This window comes from Macaca thibetana, chromosome 1, assembly GCF_024542745.1.
Source record: "Macaca thibetana thibetana isolate TM-01 chromosome 1, ASM2454274v1, whole genome shotgun sequence".
In the NCBI taxonomy this organism is placed as follows: Eukaryota; Metazoa; Chordata; class Mammalia; order Primates; family Cercopithecidae; genus Macaca; species Macaca thibetana.
Window position 1 is genome coordinate 119,665,752 of NC_065578.1, and position 18,333 is coordinate 119,684,084.

At 47.4% G+C, this 18,333-nt stretch overlaps 1 protein-coding gene and 1 pseudogene across 16 annotated transcripts in view; one reads left to right on the forward strand and one right to left on the reverse strand.

Annotated features, from left to right (window-relative positions):
- The window catches only part of LOC126931165 (myomegalin), a 382,023-nt gene that overhangs the window by 239,174 nt on the left and 124,516 nt on the right, over nucleotides 1–18,333 (forward strand). The gene's annotated exons all lie outside the window — the stretch shown is intronic.
- The window catches only part of LOC126931509 (neuroblastoma breakpoint family member 3-like), an 833,099-nt pseudogene continuing 825,752 nt past the window's right edge, over nucleotides 10,987–18,333 (reverse strand). The window contains exons 12-18 of the transcript XR_007717861.1: nucleotides 16,780–16,941; nucleotides 15,695–15,746; nucleotides 14,883–15,055; nucleotides 14,122–14,173; nucleotides 13,256–13,428; nucleotides 12,490–12,541; nucleotides 10,987–11,832 (exon numbers count right to left, since the gene is read on the reverse strand). The product of XR_007717861.1 is annotated as a neuroblastoma breakpoint family member 3-like (transcript). The remainder of the gene's footprint in view (nucleotides 11,833–12,489; nucleotides 12,542–13,255; nucleotides 13,429–14,121; nucleotides 14,174–14,882; nucleotides 15,056–15,694; nucleotides 15,747–16,779; nucleotides 16,942–18,333) is intronic.

Genomic DNA, 18,333 nt, shown 5'->3' on the forward strand with positions numbered 1-18,333 from the left:
TATATAGATAAAAATTAACTTTGAACAAAAATTAAAACTCAGGCAGAGAATTTTTTTTTTTTCAACAACAGACACTAGCAAAAACAAAGGCACAGTAAAAATTGACACAGAAAATTTCCAGTGTAGGAAAAAAAAAAGAAAATTTCCAGTGTAGAGATATGAATCTAACAGTAGACACAGACAGGGATGATTAATAAATGATAAAATGTTTAGAGGATGATCATTAGAATACAGGACACTTATACTTTTAAAAACCACTTTCCCAAATACTTCATTACAAATAAGGTATCTCTAAAAGGGACAGATCTTCTAGACCCCTCTTTAACCAAGTAACCTGTCCTGATATGATGATAATGGTGATGGACAAACTAGACCTTCTCTGCCCGCAGATGGGCTGAGGTTGGAAACACAGCGTTGACTCTGCAGTGTTCCTGGCAAAACGTTTAGGCTGAATTTAATCACGAGGACATTTTCAGACAACTTCAGAATGTAGATCATTGAGCCAGACAGCTGACCTGTCCTCTACAAACAAGTCCTTGTCACCACCATCGATAACAACAACAAAAAGATGAGGAAATCTTTGGGATTCAAAATAACTGAAGAAATGTAGCTACATTATCTTTTTACTTTTTTTTGAACACAAAATATCTCTTCCCCTATTTGCTATGTGATTCGTGGTGACATGGACTACGTGAAGAAGACAGGTCAGTTGTCCTGCTCAGTGTTCTACATTCTGCAGTTGTCTGGTGATTACCTCCTATGCAACTCAGGCTAAGCGTTTTCTGCAAGAACATGGCATTGTTCATATTCTGCACTGTTGCGGGAAGTCAGGGACCCCGAACGGAGGGACCGGCTGAAGCTGTGGCAGAAGAATATAAATTGTGAAGATTTCATGGACATTTATTAGTTCCCCAAAATAATACTTTTGTAATTTCTTACACCTGTCTTTACTGTAATCTCTGAACATAAATTGTGAAGATTTCACAGACACTTATCACTTCCCCAATCAACACCCTTATGTTTTCCTACGCCTGTCTTTACTTTAATCTCCTAATCCCGTCATCTTCTTCGTAAACTGAGGAGGATGAATGTCACCCCAGGACCCTCTGAATGTGTCAACTGCACAAATTGTTTGCAGAGCATGTGTTTGAACAATATGAAATCTGGGCATCTTAAAAAAGAACAGGATAACAGCGATGTTCAGGGAACAAGAGAGGTAACTTTGAACTGGCCCTGGCTGCCGGTGAGCCAGATGGAACAGAGCTATATTTCTCCTCTTTCAAAAGCAAATAGGAGAAATATCGCTGAATTCCTTTTCTCAGCAAGGAATATCCCTGAGAAAAACAATGCGCCCTGAGGGTAGGCCTATGAATGGCCCCCTTAGAAGTTCTTTTATGGTCGAAGCCGAAGGGATGAAATAAGCCCCGGTCTCCTGTAGCGCTCCCAGGCTTAGGACGAGGAAATTCCCACCTAATAAATTTTGGTCAGACAGGTTGCCTGCTCTCAAACCCTGTTTCCTGATAAGATGTTATCAATGACAATGCATGCCCGAAACTTCATTAGCAATTTTAATTTTGCCCCATCCTGTGGTCCTGTGATCTCACCCTGCCTCCACTTGCTTTGTGATATTTTATTACCTTGTGAAGCATGTGATCTCTATGACCCACACCCTATTTGTGCACTCCTCTCCTTTTGAAAATTGCTAATAAAAACTTGTTGGTTTTTTGGCTCGGGGAACATCATGGATCCTGCCGACATGTGATGTCTCCCCCAGACACCCAGCTTTAAATTTCTCTCTCTTGTGCTCTTTCCCTTTATTTATTCAACCCAGCCGAGACACTTAGGAAATAGAAAAGAACCCACGTTAAACATTGGGAGTGAGTTCTCCAGATACTGCACCGGCAGAGTCCTGGGTGACATGCTGTCTCCTGCCAGCGGCTCCTGACTCCTATTCTCTACAGGATGGAATTGAGAGGAGCAGGGCTGAGGCCTCTCAATGCTGTTTGTCCATCTAGCTGTGGTCTTCCTAAGTATCTCTATCAACTGGAGGCTGAAGGACTGTGGCTTCTCTAGCCAAAGGAGCCTAGTGGGTTAACAACTGTCAAGTGCAGTCAGTGGTTCTGAAATACAATCCTCAGCCAAGGATCCCTCCTGTGTTACAGATGGATCCGCTAAAACAAGCCAACACTGAAGATAGAAAGAATGGGGTTAGGTTCATTGAAACCAGGACAACACCTTTGGATGAGCTAAACACAAAGATGACACTGACCTTGAGCAGGTGTAGAAGCTCAGAGACATGCCGGCAAAATGAAATCCCTGAGGAACTTTGTAGCTACCCAGAGAGATGTAGGTATATCTTTCAAATTAGAATGTCTGACACATCACTCCCGGCATGTGCTGCATAGTTATGTAAACGTGTCACACCCAACTTGGGTCCAATGTCTTCAGACTGAGCACAGGTTGCCACTGGCATGGTCTGAGAGTAGGAATAGGGCCATGCCCACTGATCCTGAAAGGAATCGGGCACATTCCTCAGCCCCGGGCTCAAAACAAACAAGCCCAGTACAAACACATCCCATCCCACCACATATCTCCATATATCTCTCAAACTTCCTGAGCCCAGTACAAACACAAACCATCCCACCACATATCTCCATATATCTCTCAAACTTCCTGGGCCCAGTACAAACACCACCTGGAAAGTCTCCGATAAGGAGACAGCCATTCGAAGTTTTACTGAAAGCGCAGGAACCAAAAGAATTCCTTTGTTCCCCTGTAACTTTCGGGCTATAAAAAAAGCAAGCACTCGCATTGTTCGAGGCCCTCTTGTATGCTATGGAATGGAGGGACCAAGTTCGAACTTGTAGTAAAGATCCTTGCTGCTTGGCTTTGACTCTGGACTCTGGTGGTCTTCTTTGGGGAACAAACGGTCTGGGCATAACATCTGGGGGCTCGTCCGGGATTCCCCAAGCCCACCAGACCCCTGGTCAATGGATCTACTAGGATCGATCTACTGATAGGTGAGCCGGCTCGTCTCAGTTTGTCTGTCTGTGTCTGTTCTGAATCTGAATCTGTGACTCACGAGGTCTGAAACTGGAGCTGGCGCAGTCCTGGCGGAGGCGCTATAGGACAGCCAGCGGAGACCGGTGGGAGAGGTCCCCTGGCTCTCGTCTGATCTAGCTTGCCATCTGAGCTGCCGGAGCGCGTTTGCGATTTGGGCAGCAGCTGTCTCTGATCTGGGCTGCCAGAGCACGATCGCGATCCGAGCAGCTAACTCTGACCCGGGCTTCCGGTGCGCGCTTGCGATCTGAGCTGCCGGAGCGCGTTTGCGATTTGGGCAGCAGCTGTCCCTGATCTGGGCTGCCGGAGCGCGATCGCCATCCGAGCAGCTAACTCTGACCCGGGCTTCCAGTGCCCGCTAGTGATCTGAGCTGCCGAAGCACGTTTACGTTTTGGGCAGCAGCTGTCTCTGATCTGGGCTGCCGGAGCGCAATTGCGATCCGAGAAGCTAACTCTGACCCGGGCTTCCGGTGCGCGCCAGCGATCTGAGCTAGCGATCTGAGCTGCTGATGCGCGTTTGCGTTTTGGGCAGCAGCTGTCTCTGATCTGAGCTGCCGAAGCGCGTTTGCGTTTTGGGCAGCAGCTGTCTCTGATCTGGGCTGCCAGAGCGCGATCGCAATCCGAGCAGCTAACTCTGACCCGGGCTTCCGGTGTGCGTGCTTGCGATCTGAGCTGCCGGAGCGCGTTTGCGGTTTGGGCAGCAGCTGTCTCTGATCTGAGCTGCCGAAGCACGTTTGCAATTTGGGCAGCAGCTGTCTCTGATCTGGGCTGCCGGAGCGCATTTGCGATCTGGGCAGCCGCTGTCTCTGACCCAGGCTGCCGGGGCACGCCCGCGATCTGGGCTGCCGGAGCACGATCACGATCTGGGCAGCAGCTGTTTCTGACCCGGGCTGCCAAAGCGCACTTGCGACTAAATATCATTAATAAGTCAGATCAGATTTCCTTTACAGGGATTCTAACCCACATTTCTTTACAGGAAGAGGCTACAAATTATTACAGGATGGGTAATACCCAGAGCACTCCTCTATCTCTCCTTACAAGTAATTTCAAAGAAGTAAGAGCAAGGGGACATGATCTTGGTATAGAAATCAGGAAAGGAAAGCTAATTACTCTGTGCCGCTCCGAATGGCCTGCCTTTGATGTGGGGTGGCCACCCGAAGGGACGTTCCGACTTGCTGTCATCACTAGGGTAAAGTCCAAGATTTTCCTACCTGGGCGTGCGGGCCACTTAGATCAAATCCCATATATCCTCATATGGCAGGACCTTGTTGAGAACCCGCCTCCTTGGCTGTCCCCTTTCTGATTAGCCCCTGAACCCTGTAAGGCACTGGTTGCTCAACCACTAAAATCCAAGCAACCGACTGCCCCCCCCCCATCCTGTTCTACCTGATAGCGGGGACCCACTGTTCACAGAACCCCCTCTGTACCCCTCCGGGCCCCAGGCCCCAGCCCCCCGGGCAGAGCTGCGAGAAGGAGCAGGCGGACGGGAGGCGGCCGGCACACACGGGCCCGCTGAAAGGGAAAGTAACTTTGAAGGGCCGGCGGGGAGGACGCGAGGACGCACTTCGTGGACTAGCCCCCACCAGCCGCCTGACTCTATGGTGGCCCTACCCCTTCGAGAAATAGGACCCCCAGATGACACAGGTATCCCCAGGCTTCAGTACTGGCCATTCTCCACCAGTGATCTGTATAACTGGAAGACTCAGAGTGCTCAGTTTTCAGACAACCCCAAAGATTTACTGGCATTACTGGATAGTGTCATGTTCACCCACCAGCCCACTTGGGATGATTGTCAGCAGCTCCTCCGAATCTTGTTCACCACAGAGGAGCGAGAGAGAATACAGGTAGAAGCTAGAAAGCTGGTCCCGGGGGATGACGGTCAACTGACTGCCAACCCCGACCTCATAAACACGACCTTTCTTCTGACCAGGCCAACATGGGACTACAACACGGCAGAAGGTAGGGGATGGCTACACCTTTATCGCCAGACTCTAATGGCGGGTCTCTGGGCAGCTGCTCTCAAGCCCACTAATTTGGCTAAAGTATACTCTATTCTGCAGGGAAAGACAGAGAGCCCAGCTACCTACTTAGAAAGATTAATGGAAGCTTTTAGACAGTACACCCCCATAGATCCAGAGGCTCCAGGAAGTCAGGCAGCTGTTGTAATGTCTTTCGTAAATCAGGCAGCCCCAGACATTAAAAGGAAACTCCAGAAATTAGAAGACTTGGAGGGAAAGTGGATTCAGGACCTCCTTCAGATAGCCCAGCGGGTTTACAATAACAGAGATACTCCAGAAGAAAGGCAATTTAAGGCCACTGAAAAAATGACCAAGGTCCTGGCAGCAGTAGTACAGAAAGAGCATCTACAGCCAGAGAACACCCAACCTAGGCGGCCCCCCCCAGGTATGATAATCTGAGCAAAGACCAATGTGGCTACTGTAAGGAGGCTGGCCACTGGGTAAGAGACTGCCCCAAAAAGAAACAACGAGGACAGGGACCCCCTAGGTCTACACCCGTACTAGTCACTCAAGACGAAGACTAGGGAAGATGGGGTTCGGACCCCCTCCACGAACCTAGGGTAACTTTGCAAGTGGAGGGGTCCCCAGTCCAGTTCTTGGTCGATACGGGAGCACAGCACTCCGTTCTAGTTAAAACTAATGGGAAATTATCCTCTAAGTCCTCGTGGGTACAAGGGGCCACAGGAGTTAAGAAATACCATGGACAACACAAAGAACAGTAAACCTCGGAGCCAGGAATGTAACCCATTCTTTCCTGGTCATCCCTGAGAGCCCCTGTCCCCTATTAGGGAGAGACCTGCTAACTAAAATGGGAGCACAGATCCATTTCCTCCCTGAGGGGCCTGTCGTGACCAACTCCCAAAATCAGCCTGTGTCCGTCTTGACTATAACCCTAGAAGATGAATACCGGCTCCACCAGGAGCAAGCGGCCCCTGACCAGGACATAGCAACCTGGCTCCAACAATATCCAGAAGCTTGGGCGGAAACGGGGGGCTTGGGACTAGCAAAACACCGTCCTGCCTTGTTTGTCGAACTTAAGCCTGGGACGGACCCCGTGCGAGTACGCCAATATCCGATGCCCCTAGAGGCCAAGAAAGGGATTGCCCCACAAATCCGCTGGCTCCTCGACCAAGGGGTCCTTCACCCATGTCACTCGCCCTGGAATACTCCATTGTTGCCGGTACGAAAACCTAATAGTGGAGAATACAGACCTGTACAAGACTTAAGAGAAATCAATAAGAGGGTTGTGGACATACACCCAACTGTGCCTAACCCATATACCCTCCTGAGTACCCTAAACCCTAAACATCAATGGTACACTGTTTTAGATTTAAAAGATGCTTTCTTCAGTTTGCCTTTAGCCCCTCAGAGCCAAAAGCTCTTTGCCTTAGAGTGGAATGACCCTGAGAGGGGCATAAGTGGCCAACTGACATGGACTAGGCTGCCGCAGGGATTCAAAAACTCTCCTACCCTGTTCGATGAGGCCCTCCATGAAGACCTGGGTGAGTACCGATGTAAACACCCTGAAATAACTTTACTACAGTATGTTGATGACCTCCTGATTGCTGCTGAGACCCAAGAAGCTTGCATCCAAGGGACCAAGGGTCTCTTACAAGCTCTGGGGAATCTAGGCTACCGAGCCTCGGCAAAGAAAGCTCAAATCTGTAAGCCAGAAGTAACATATCTGGGGTACCTGCTAAAAGGAGGGCAGCGCTGGTTAACAGATGCCCGAAAGCAGACTGTTCTGCAGATCCCCAGGCCACAATCCACCCAACAAGTGAGGGAATTCCTGGGGTCGGCGGGATTTTGCAGACTATGGATACCTGGGTTTGCAGAACTGGCTAAACCCTTGTATCAGGCAACACGGGGGCAGCAGCCATTTAATTGGACAGACGAAGCCGAGTTGGCTTTTCAGCAGATTAAAACCGCCCTACTCTCTGTGCCTGCACTGGGACTACCCGATGTTACCAAGCCCTTCCACTTATACGTGGACAAAAATAAGGGTGTCGCCAAGGCGGTAATAACTCAGAACTTAGGCCCCTGGTGGAGGCCAGTTGCCTACCTGTCAAAAAAGTTAGACCCAGTAGCTGCCGGGTGGCCCCCTTGTCTCCGAATGATTGTGGCCACAGCTCTAATGGTGCAAGATGCTGATAAACTTGTCATGGGTCAAGAATTGTGGGTCGTTACTCCACATGCCATCGAAGGTGTACTCAAACAGCCACCTAATCGATGGATGAGTAACGCCCGGCTCACCCACTACCAAGGACTACTACTAAATCCTCTCAGGATAACTTTCCTGCCCCCAACGACCTTAAACCCTGCCTCGCTGCTGTCCAACCCGGACCTGGATGCCCCCCTCCATGACTGCACCGAGATACTAGCTCAGGTGCACGGAGTTCGAGAAGACCTGCAGGACCGCCCACTCCCTGACACCAACCTCGTCTGGTTCACTGATGGGAGCAGCTTCATGCATCAAGGCCAGAGGTACACTGGAGCGGCAGTGACTTCAGAGACTGAGGTAATCTGGGCGGAACCCCTGCCCCCGGGGACAACGGCCCAGAAGGCCGAACTGATAGCGCTCACCCAAGCTCTTACCTTAGGGGCAGGGAAGAAGCTGACAGTATATACAGACAGCCGATATGCTTTTGCAATGGCGCATATACATGGGGCCATTTACAGGAAGCGAGGGTTACTGACGGCTAAAGGAAAAGAGATAAAAAACAAGCAAGAGATCCTAGCCCTGTTAACAGCCCTATGGAGGCCAGAAAAGTTAGCCATTGTGCATTGCCCAGGGCATCAGAAACCAACCAGTCCAACTGCTCAAGGCAACTTTCTGGCAGACCAAACTGCAAGGAATGTGGCAAAGGCTCCCAGCCAACTCCTTGCACTCCAGCTCCCTGACCTGGGCCCCCGGGACTTGCCATATTTCCCTGAGTATTCAGAACAAGATCTCCAGTGGATTGACAAACTTCCCCTGAAACAGATCCAGAATGGGTGGTGGACTGATACTAATGACCAAACCATCCTACCAGAAAAATTAGGACAACAGGTGTTAGAACACATCCACCGAACCACCCACCTGGGTGCCCAGCGGATGATAGACCTGATCAGACGCTCCAAGCTCAAAATCAGACACATAGCTGAGACGGCCAGCAGCATCGTGACAAGTTGCAAAGTCTGCCAGCTTAACAATGCCTACCCCCAATCTCAGGCTGCAACAGGAACAAGGCTCAGGGGAACCAGGCCCGGTATCTACTGGGAAGTAGATTTTACTGAAATAAAGCCAGGGAAGTATGGGTACCGGTACTTACTTGTCTTTGTAGATACTTTTTCAGGGTGGACTGAAGCATTCCCAACAAAAAGAGAAACTGCTCAGGTCGTAGCAAAGAAAATTCTGGAAGATATCCTTCCCAGGTATATCTTCCCCAGATAAGGTCATAATGGTCAGGCATTCCCCACCAAAAGAGAAACTCTCAGGTCGTAGCAAAGAAAATTCTGGAAGATATCCTTCCCAGGGATGGCTTCCCCGTCCAGATAGGGTCAGATAATGGGCCCGCTTTCGTCGCTAAGGTAAGTCAGGATTTGGCTTCCATCCTTGGGACAAATTGGAAACTACATTGAGCTTACAGGCCCCAGAGTTCAGGACAGGTAGAGAGGATGAATCGGACCTTAAAAGAGACCTTAACTAAATTGACTATGGAGACTGGCGCTAATTGGGTAGTCCTTCTCCCCTATGCTCTGTTCCAGGCCCGTAATACCCCTTACAGACTAGGCCTTACCCCTTACAAAATCATGTATGGCAGACCCCCACCCCTGGTTCCCAGCCTAAAAGATGATCTGCTCAAGTCTGAAACAGAAAATGTCTCTGAACTCTTATTTTCCCTACAAGCCTTACAGAAAATTCATCAAGAAATCTGGCCCAAGCTGAAGGAGCTATATGAGACCAGTCCCCCACCGACACCCCATCCGTACCAGCCGGGAGACTGGGTCCTGGTTAAGCAACACCGACTAGAGACCCTAGAGCCAGGTGGAAAGGACCACTCCAGGTACTCCTGACCACACCCACCACCCTGAAGGTAGAAGGCATCGTGTCGTGGATCCACTACACCCACGTCAAGCCAGTGGACCCAACCTCCGACCTTCTGGGGCCAATCACGGCAGCGGCTGAAACACCGGACACGTGGACTGTGGACAGAGCTAAGAACAACCCCTTAAAACTCACCCTGCACCGACAGCATAGCTCACTGCAAACATGCAGTTAGGTAGTCTGACTCTAACGTTAGTCGCCCTAGTGGCCGCTGGGGAAAACATAAAACCAGCTCCTAATCCCTTTGTCTGGAGATTCTGGCTTTATGAAAACCAAACCCACCCTGGGCAACCTCATAAGCCCGGGAAATTAGTGGCCAGTGCAGATTGCCCCTCCTCAGGGTGCAATAGCCCAATTTTACTAAATTTTACCGACTTCCCAATAGCCAAACCAGTGGCACCAATGATATGCTTCGAGTATGATCAGACTAAATACCATTGTAAGCACTATTGGTGGCACCAAAATGCCGGCTGCCCTTATAACTATTGTAACGTCCATAAATTCCAATGGTGGGGAGGGAAAGAACAGTTAGATCCCAGATGGTCTTTCCATCATAGACGAGATGAAGACCTTTCATATACATGGATAATTAGAGACCCCTGAAACTCCCACTGGACCACGCCTCAACACGGGGCTGTATACCACTCCTCCGCCTCCACGTGGCCTAGCAGTCACCTCTATCTGTGGCGGGGTCTAGTGCAGGTACGGCCCCTGGTCCATGGAAATATCCAGCGACAAGAAAACCACCTGACACAAGATTTACGTCCTTTTTCCTGGTTAAAATTATTACAAGAAGGATTAGAACTTGCTAACCTTACAGGACTTCACAGCCTGTCTGGCTGCTTTCTGTGTGCCACTCTAGGGCGTCCACCGCTAACCGCTGTCCCCCTGCCATGGGGATCCTCTACCTCTGCCCAAGCTAACAACCACCGAAACCTCTCATATGCCCCTATCCCTAACGTGCCACTATACCTAAACCCCAGTCAAGAAAAGTTTCCCTACTGTTTCTCAGGAACTAATTCCAGCCTCTGCAGCATCACTGCAACGCCCCCTAATATCACCCTAAGGGCTCCGTCAGGCATATTCTTCTGGTGTAATGGAACATTATCTAAGAACCTATCTAGTCCCTCTGTTACCAACCTACTGTGTCTTCCTGTCACATTAGTCCCCCATTTGACTCTACTTACTGCCGGCGAGTTCCTAGGGTACACCGGTAACTGGACCAGTACTGCTATTCGCCCAGTCCCTAGACCGAGACCTGCAAGAGCCATATTTCTCCCCCTCATCGCAGGAATTTCCCTCACCGCATCCTTCATTGCGGCCGGACTGGCGGGGGGAGCCCTAGGTCACACCCTCATAGAAAGTAACAAGCTGTACCAACAATTTGCCGTTGCTATGGAGGAGTCAGCTGAGTCCCTTGCCTCCCTTCAGTGGCAGCTCACGTCCCTAGCACAGGTAACCTTGCACAACCGGAGGGCCTTAGACCTACTCACTGCTGAAAAAGGGGGTACATGTATGTTTCTAAAGGAAGACTGTTGTTTCTACATAAATGAATCAGGGCTTGTAGAGGACCGGGTCCAACAGTTATGCAAGTTAAGCACAGAAGTAAGAACACGGCAGTTTGCTTCAGCTGCAGACCAATGGTGGAATTCATCTATGTTCTCTCTGTTAGCCCCCTTCCTTGGGCCCCTGCTGAGTCTACTATTTCTGCTTACCGTAGGACCTTGTGTTGTTAACAGAATTTTGCGGTTCATTAGAGAAAGGCTTGACACCGTACAACTCATGGTCCTCAGAGCCCAATACCAACCTGTAAATGATGAAACAGAATCAGACTTATAAGACCCAAGATTGGCTCTAGAGATACCTGAAAAGAAGGGGGGAATGAAAGGAATCAGGCACATTCCTCAGCCCCGGGCTCAAAACAAACAAGCCCAGTACAAACACATCCCATCCCATCACATATCTCCATATATCTCTCAAACTTCCTGAGCCCAGTACAAACACAAACCATCCCACCACATATCTCCATATATCTCTCAAACTTCCTGGGCCCAGTACAAACACCACCTGGAAAGTCTCCGATAAGGAGACAGCCGTTCGAAGTTTTACTGAAAGCGTGGGAACCAAAAGAATTCCTTTGTTCCCCTGTAACTTTCAGGCTATAAAAAAGTAAGCACTCGCATTGTTCGGGGCCCTCTTGTATGCCGTGGAATGGAGGGACCAAGTTCGAACTTGCAGTAAAAGATCCTTGCCGCTTGGCTTTGACTCTGGACTCTGGTGGCCTTCTTTGGGGAACAAACGGTCTGGGCATAACAATCCATCCTATGTCTGGGCTTCCAAATGGAACTACAGTTTCATTCAAGCCTACACGTGCCTATAGGTCCTGCCTGCAGCAATGACATCTCTCAGCTTAGTAAGGGCTGCTTAGTGTGGGAATATGACTCCCATCTGGAAGACCGGGTGGAGCCTTATCACCATCAAAGTAAAAAACCTATTGTCCATGTCAAAGGTCAAGCCAATGTACTGTTCCTCAAATGAGTAAAAGGCACTTCTGTAGTGCTGGAATGAGTCAGGTAATTCAAAGTAAGTTGAAGAAGTCGAATAATATCTATCAGTGACTCCTGCGAGACTTCAGGCTCTTCCACTTCCATCAGCACGCCACTGAGCCTGGAAAAGGAGACAAAACTAAAGAAGCAGCCAGGGAAAATCAGACACCACAGAGCCCCAACTAGATTTCAGGGGTAACATAAGGAAGTGGTTAAAAAAGAAAAAGGATAGATCCATTAATGAGGTAAAAAAATATATATATATTGTCCTTTATGTTGGGATAGAACAGGGCCAGGTAGAAAACAATGAAAGAGAAAGAGAGAGAGAGAGAGAGAGAGAGAGAGAGAGAGAGAGAGGCAGAGACAGAGAGAGAAAGAAGAAAGAGAGAGAGAAAGTGAGCTCAGTGAATTGGCCAGGTGACAGACACACTGATAAGGGAGAAGGACACTCTGAGTTGGTGCCCTCATGACACACAGCAAACAGTGATCATGAAAAGAGTGAGCTCAATAGTTTTCCATAAAATGTGCTCAAAATTCGATGCAGTCACCATGAGAGTACAGCTTTTGAGGTATGGTCAACCTGTGGTACGTTAGTAAATGATAAGGGGAGGAAGAAATGGAAACCTAAACGTCTACTGCAATGAAAACCAACAGCAATGTCAGTAGGAGGAATTCAGCCTTCGTTGAAAACATGAAATCAAACACACTCTGGTCTCCCTGGATCTGTCGTTTCCAGGTGTTTACACAGAACTAAGCATCCACAATTGCTGAAAGTTACCTGGGGCATGGAGGGTTTTGATCTTCTTCCCCTTCTTGGTACTTTTCAATTTCTGCAATAAATTCAGACATGGACAGACACATTAAGCTGATTCCCCTACACACATACAATCCACTGTCTAATCCTCACACAGGGACCTCAGGCGCCTCAGCATGAGAATACGACACTGTGAGAGATATATTTCCGGAGGCCTGAAGGCTGGTCATGATAGAGATTCCTTGGTTTTTGTCCCAGAAACTTCGTGGGTAAAATGTCCCTATTCTGGTAGATCGTTATCCCAATATCATTTGTCCCAAGTTTGTGCAAATGGTTATGCCATATTTTTCTAATCAATCTAAAGCAAATGCCCTCCAATGATTTCTGGGAGAAAAACTGTAATATTTAGCCCTGTCTCATCAAATACTCAGATTGTTCAAGGTTGTGAGGATTTTAGACACTGAAATTACAGTGGAAAAGGAAATCTACAAACCCTTGAGTCAAATCATAGTTCTCTGAATTTGTCACATCTGCCCAGGTCCATTGTCATGAGAGTGGAATCAGAGTGCCACAGGCATGGCCTGAGACTAGGAAGACAGCCATGCTCACTGACCAATCCCATGTCTGGGCTTCCAGGTAGAACTAGAGTTTCATTCAACCTACATGTGCCTACAGGTCCTCACTGCAGCAATGACATCTCTCAGCTCAGTAACTATCATTTGGAACAGGAATATGATCTCTATATGGAAGACTCAGTGGATCCTCATCACCTTCATAGAAAGGTACTCACCATCCACATCAAGAGAAAAGCCAGTGTGTTATTCCTCCAGTGAGTAAAAGAAATTTCTGTAGGGCTGGCAGGAGTCAGGCAGTTCAAGATAACTGGAAGGAGTTGAATAACATCTATCCAGTGAGTTCTGCAAGACTTCAGGATCTACTAACTCCAGCAGCTCCCTGCTGAGCCTGGAAAAGTAGAAAAAGTAAAGAACAAGCCAGGGGAAATCAGACACAACAGAGCCTCAACTGGATTTCATGGGTAGCATAAGGAAGTGGTTAAAAAAGAAAAAGGATAGATTCATTAATGAGGTAACAAATTATTGCCTTCAATATGGGACACAACAGAGCCAAATGGAAAAGAATGAAAGAGACAGACAGACAGACACACACACACACACAGAGAGAGAGAGAGAGAGAGACAGAGAGACAGAGAGACAGAGAGAGAGACAGAGAGACAGAGAGAGAGAGAGAGAGAGAGAGACAGAAAAAATGAGCTCAGTGAATTGTCCAGGTGACACACTGATGAGGGAGTAACAGGACACTCTGAGTTAGTGCACTCAGGACACACAGCATACAGCGATCATGAAAAGACTGTGCTCAATAATTTTCCATAAAATGTGCTCAAGTTTCCATGCAGTCACCATGAGAATACAGCTTTTGAAGTATGGTCCACCTACAGTAGGTTCGTAAATGATAACAGGAGGAAGAAATGGATACCTAAATATCTACTGTCATGAAAACCAACAGCAATGTTAGTAGGAATAATTCAGGCTTGGTTGAAAAGATGTAATCCATATTGTCAGCCTGCTCTGTTTTCCCTGAACCAGGAGTCTCCAGGTGTCAACACAGAATTAGCTGTTCACAATTGCTCAAAGTTACCTGGGGCATGGTGGGCCTTCGTCTTCTTCCTCTTCTTGGTCCTTTTTAATTCCTGCAATAAATTCAGACAAGGACAAACAAAATAAGCCAATTTACCTACACCCATAACAGTCCACTGTCTAATCCCCACACGGGGACCTCAGGCTCCTCAGCATGAGAACAGGACAATGTGAGAGACATACTTCAGGAGGCCTGAAAGCCGGTCATGATAGAGGTTCTTTGGTTTGCATCGCTGAACCAAGGGTGCAATATCCCTATTCTGGTAGATCATTATCCCAAAATCATTTTTCCCAAGTTTGTGCACAGTTATGCCTTATTGTTCCCATAAATTCAAAGAAAATGTCCCAGATTATTTCTAGGAGGAAAACTGCAGTATTCAGCCCTGTCTCATCAAATGCCCAGCTCGTTCATGGATGCAAGAATTTTAGACACTGAAATTAGAATGAAGGAGGAAATCTACAAACCTTTGAGTCCAAATCACAGTTCTGTGAATTTTTTACATCTGCCTGGGTCCAATGTGCTGAGAATGGGCTCAGGTTGCCACAGGCATAGCTGGAGACTAGGAATAGAGCCATGCTCACTGGTTCATTTCATGTCTGGGCTTCCAACTGAAACTAGTTTCATTACAACCCATATGGGCCTATAGGTCCTGCCTGCGGCAATGACATCTCTCAGGTCAGTAAGGGCCACTTAGAACAGGAATATCACCCCTATCTGGAAGACCAGGTGGAGCCTTATCACCTTCATAGAAAGGTACTCACTGTCCACATCAAGAGCCAAGCAAAGGTGCTGTTCCTCCAATGAGTAAAATGCACTTCTATAGGGCTGACATGAGTCAGGCAGTTCAAGATAACCTGAAGGAGTCGAATAACATCTATCCAGTGAGTCCTGCAAGACTTCAGGCTCTTTCTCATCCAGCAGCTCCCTGCTGAGCCTGGAAAAGTAGGAAAAAGTAAAGAATAAGCCAGGGGGGAATCAGAAACCACACAGTGCCAGCTAGATTTCATGGGTAATATAAGGAAGTATTTGAAAAGAAAGAGGACAGATCCATGAATGAGGTAACAAACTATTGCCTTTATATTGGGATAGACCAGGGCCAGGTAAAAAAGGATGAAACAGAAAGACACACACACACACACACACACACACACAGAGAGACAGACAGAGAGAGAGAGAGAGAGAGAGAGAGAGCTCAGTGAATTGGCCAGGTGACACACTGATGAGGGAGTCAAGGACACTCTGTATTTGTGCCCTCAGGACACACAGTGAACAGTGATGATGAAAAGAGTGGGCTCAATAATTTTGCATAAAATGTGCTCGTTTCCTGGCAGTCACCATGAGAATACAGCTTTAGAGGTATGGTCAACCTTCACTAGGTTAGTAAATGATAAGGGTAGGAAGAAATGGAAACCTAAACATTTACTGTAATGAGAACCAAAAGCAATGTGAGTAGGTGTAATTCAGACTTGTCTGACAAGATGAAATCATTATTTTCAGCATGTTCTGTTATCCCTGAACTTGGCGTCTCCAGATGTCAACATCAGTTTAACTGTCCACAATTTCTCAGACTCACCTGGGACATGTTGCCTCTTCGTCCTCCTTTTACACTTGATCCCACCGATGCCCTGCAAATAATTCAGATGGGGCCTCTTACATTAAGCAGTTCCTCCTTGCACACAGAAACAGTCCTCTGTCCAATCCTAACACAGGGCCATCAGTCTTCTCAGTGTGAGAACAGGAGACTTTGAGAGAAATATAACAGAAGGCCTGAGGTCAAGTCTTGAGAGAACTAACTTGGTTCCTTTCATGAGCCTTGGGCAAAATTCCCCTGTTTGGAACGTTATCTTCCAATGTGCTCTGTCCTAGGTGTGTGTACAAATGAGCAATGTCTTTCCCAGTAGATTTTAGGCAAATAGTTCTAAGACCTCGTAGTAGAAATACTACAATATTCAGGCTTCTCTCATCAAATACCCAGGATTTGATACTTTACGAGATTGGGGACACTGAGATTTTATGAAGGGTGCAATGTACCAGCTCTTGAGTCAAAATAAGACTTGGTTCTACACAGAAGCATCAGCTATTATGGTTTTGCGGGTGAAAAGTCAGTCATTTATCTAGAAAACATACCAGCAAGAAGATGGACAGATGAGCTAAAACAAGCCAACTTAGAAGACACAGAAAATGGGGATAAATTCATGAAACCTGGGTCACATCTTCCACTGAGAGGTAGACAAGGGTGACACTGGCCTTGGGCAGGTAAAGAACCACACAGACATGCTTTGGGAACAAAACTCATAAGGAACTTAGTAGCTGGCAAGAGACATTTAATTCAGATGAGCTGATCTGACAGACAACTCCTGGGCATGTGCTGCAGAGCTTGGTGTGAGTTCGCCACACCTGCCTTGAGTTCAATGTCTTGACAGTCGGTCAAGGGTGGCAAGGGCATGGCCTGAGACTAGGAAGAGAGCAAAGCCCACTGACCCACCCCATGCCTGTGCTTCAGACTCAACTCCAGAGTGATTGAAATCTACATTGATATATAGGTTCGGGCCACAGTGATGGCAACTCTCAGCTCAGCCAGGGGCACAAGGCCCAAAGATTATGGGGTCTACCTGGGACATGAACTGGAGCTTTACACCTTCACAATGGAGTACTCACTGCCTATGTCAAGAGCCAAGCCGACCTGCTGTTCCTCTAATGAGGAAAGGTGTTCTTGTAAGACTGGTACGAGGCAGACATATCAGGAGGAATTCAGAGAGTCGAATAACCTTCATCCCAAGACTCCTGGGGGCTTCCTCCTCTTCAGACTCCTGCAGATTCCTGATGAGCCAGGCAGGACAGAGATGACAGAAGATTAAACCAACAGAGATTAGACAACAAAACCCCCCAGATGATCTGATGGGAGACAGAATGGAGTGGTCACAGAAACCAAAGGCATTTTTCCTTCAAGAGAAATAAAACTATCCTTCTAAATGCAGGATGGAGGGTGACTGCTTTGGGGACCGAACAAAAATGGGCAGCACATGCTCAATATATTTGCCACAGATGAGCCAACGCAAGGCACCCAGACTCTCCCTGTAAACTACCATCATGACTTGCAGCACAGAGAACTAACACAGGGCTTCAACTACTTTGCATAAATTGGGTTGAATTTTGCATGCGACATTCAAGTGAACAGAGCTCTTGAGGCAGTGCAGACACACAGCTTGTGTATTAAGGGCCCCATTTTTCCAATATTTTGATATAATATGTTTATTTTTCCAATTTCTTTTCTTGCACAAATACTAACAAACATACTAACAACAAATAGGCAGAAAGCATATATACATCTCTCTCTGGATTTAAACACATGGGAGAGAACAGGCAACACCAAGAAATCCCTGTTTGAGGGTCTGGAGTGGACTTCCAGCAAACTCCAACAGACCTGCAGCTGAGGGACCCAACTGTTAGAAGGAAAACTAACAAACAGAAAGGGAAAGCATCCACATCCACAAAAAGGACATCCACACCAAAACCCCATCTGTAGGTTACCATCATCAAAGATCAAAGGTAGATAAAAGCACAAAGATGGGGAGAAACCAGAGCAGAAAAGCAGAAAATTCTAAAAACCAGAGTGCCCCTTCTCCTCCAAAGGATCACAGCTCCTCGCCAGCAACGGAACAAAGCAGGATGGAGAATGACTTTGACGAGTTGACAAAAGTAGGCTTCAGAAAGTCAGTAATAACAAACTTCTCTGAGCTAAAGGAGGATGTGTGAATCCATTGCAAGGAAGCTAAAAACCTTGAAAAAAGAATAGACGAATGGCTAACTAGGGTAAACAGTGTAGAGAAGACCTTAAATGACCTGATGGAGCTGAAAACCATGGCACAAGAACTACCTGACGCATGCACAAGCTTCAGTAGCCAATTCTATCAAGTGGAAGAAAGGGTATCAGTGATTGAAGATCAAATTAAGGAAATGAAGCAAGAAGAGAAGGTTAGAGAAAAAAGAGTAAAAAGAAATGAACAAAGCCTCCAACAAATATGGGACTATGTGAAAAGACCAAATCTACATTTGGTTGGTATACCTGAAAGTGACAGGGAGAATGGAACCAAGCTGGAAAACACTCTACAGGATATTATCCAGGAGAACTTCCCCAACCTAGCAAGGCAGGCCAACATTCAAATTCAGGAAATAAAGAGAACACCACAAAGATACTCCTCGAGAAGAGCA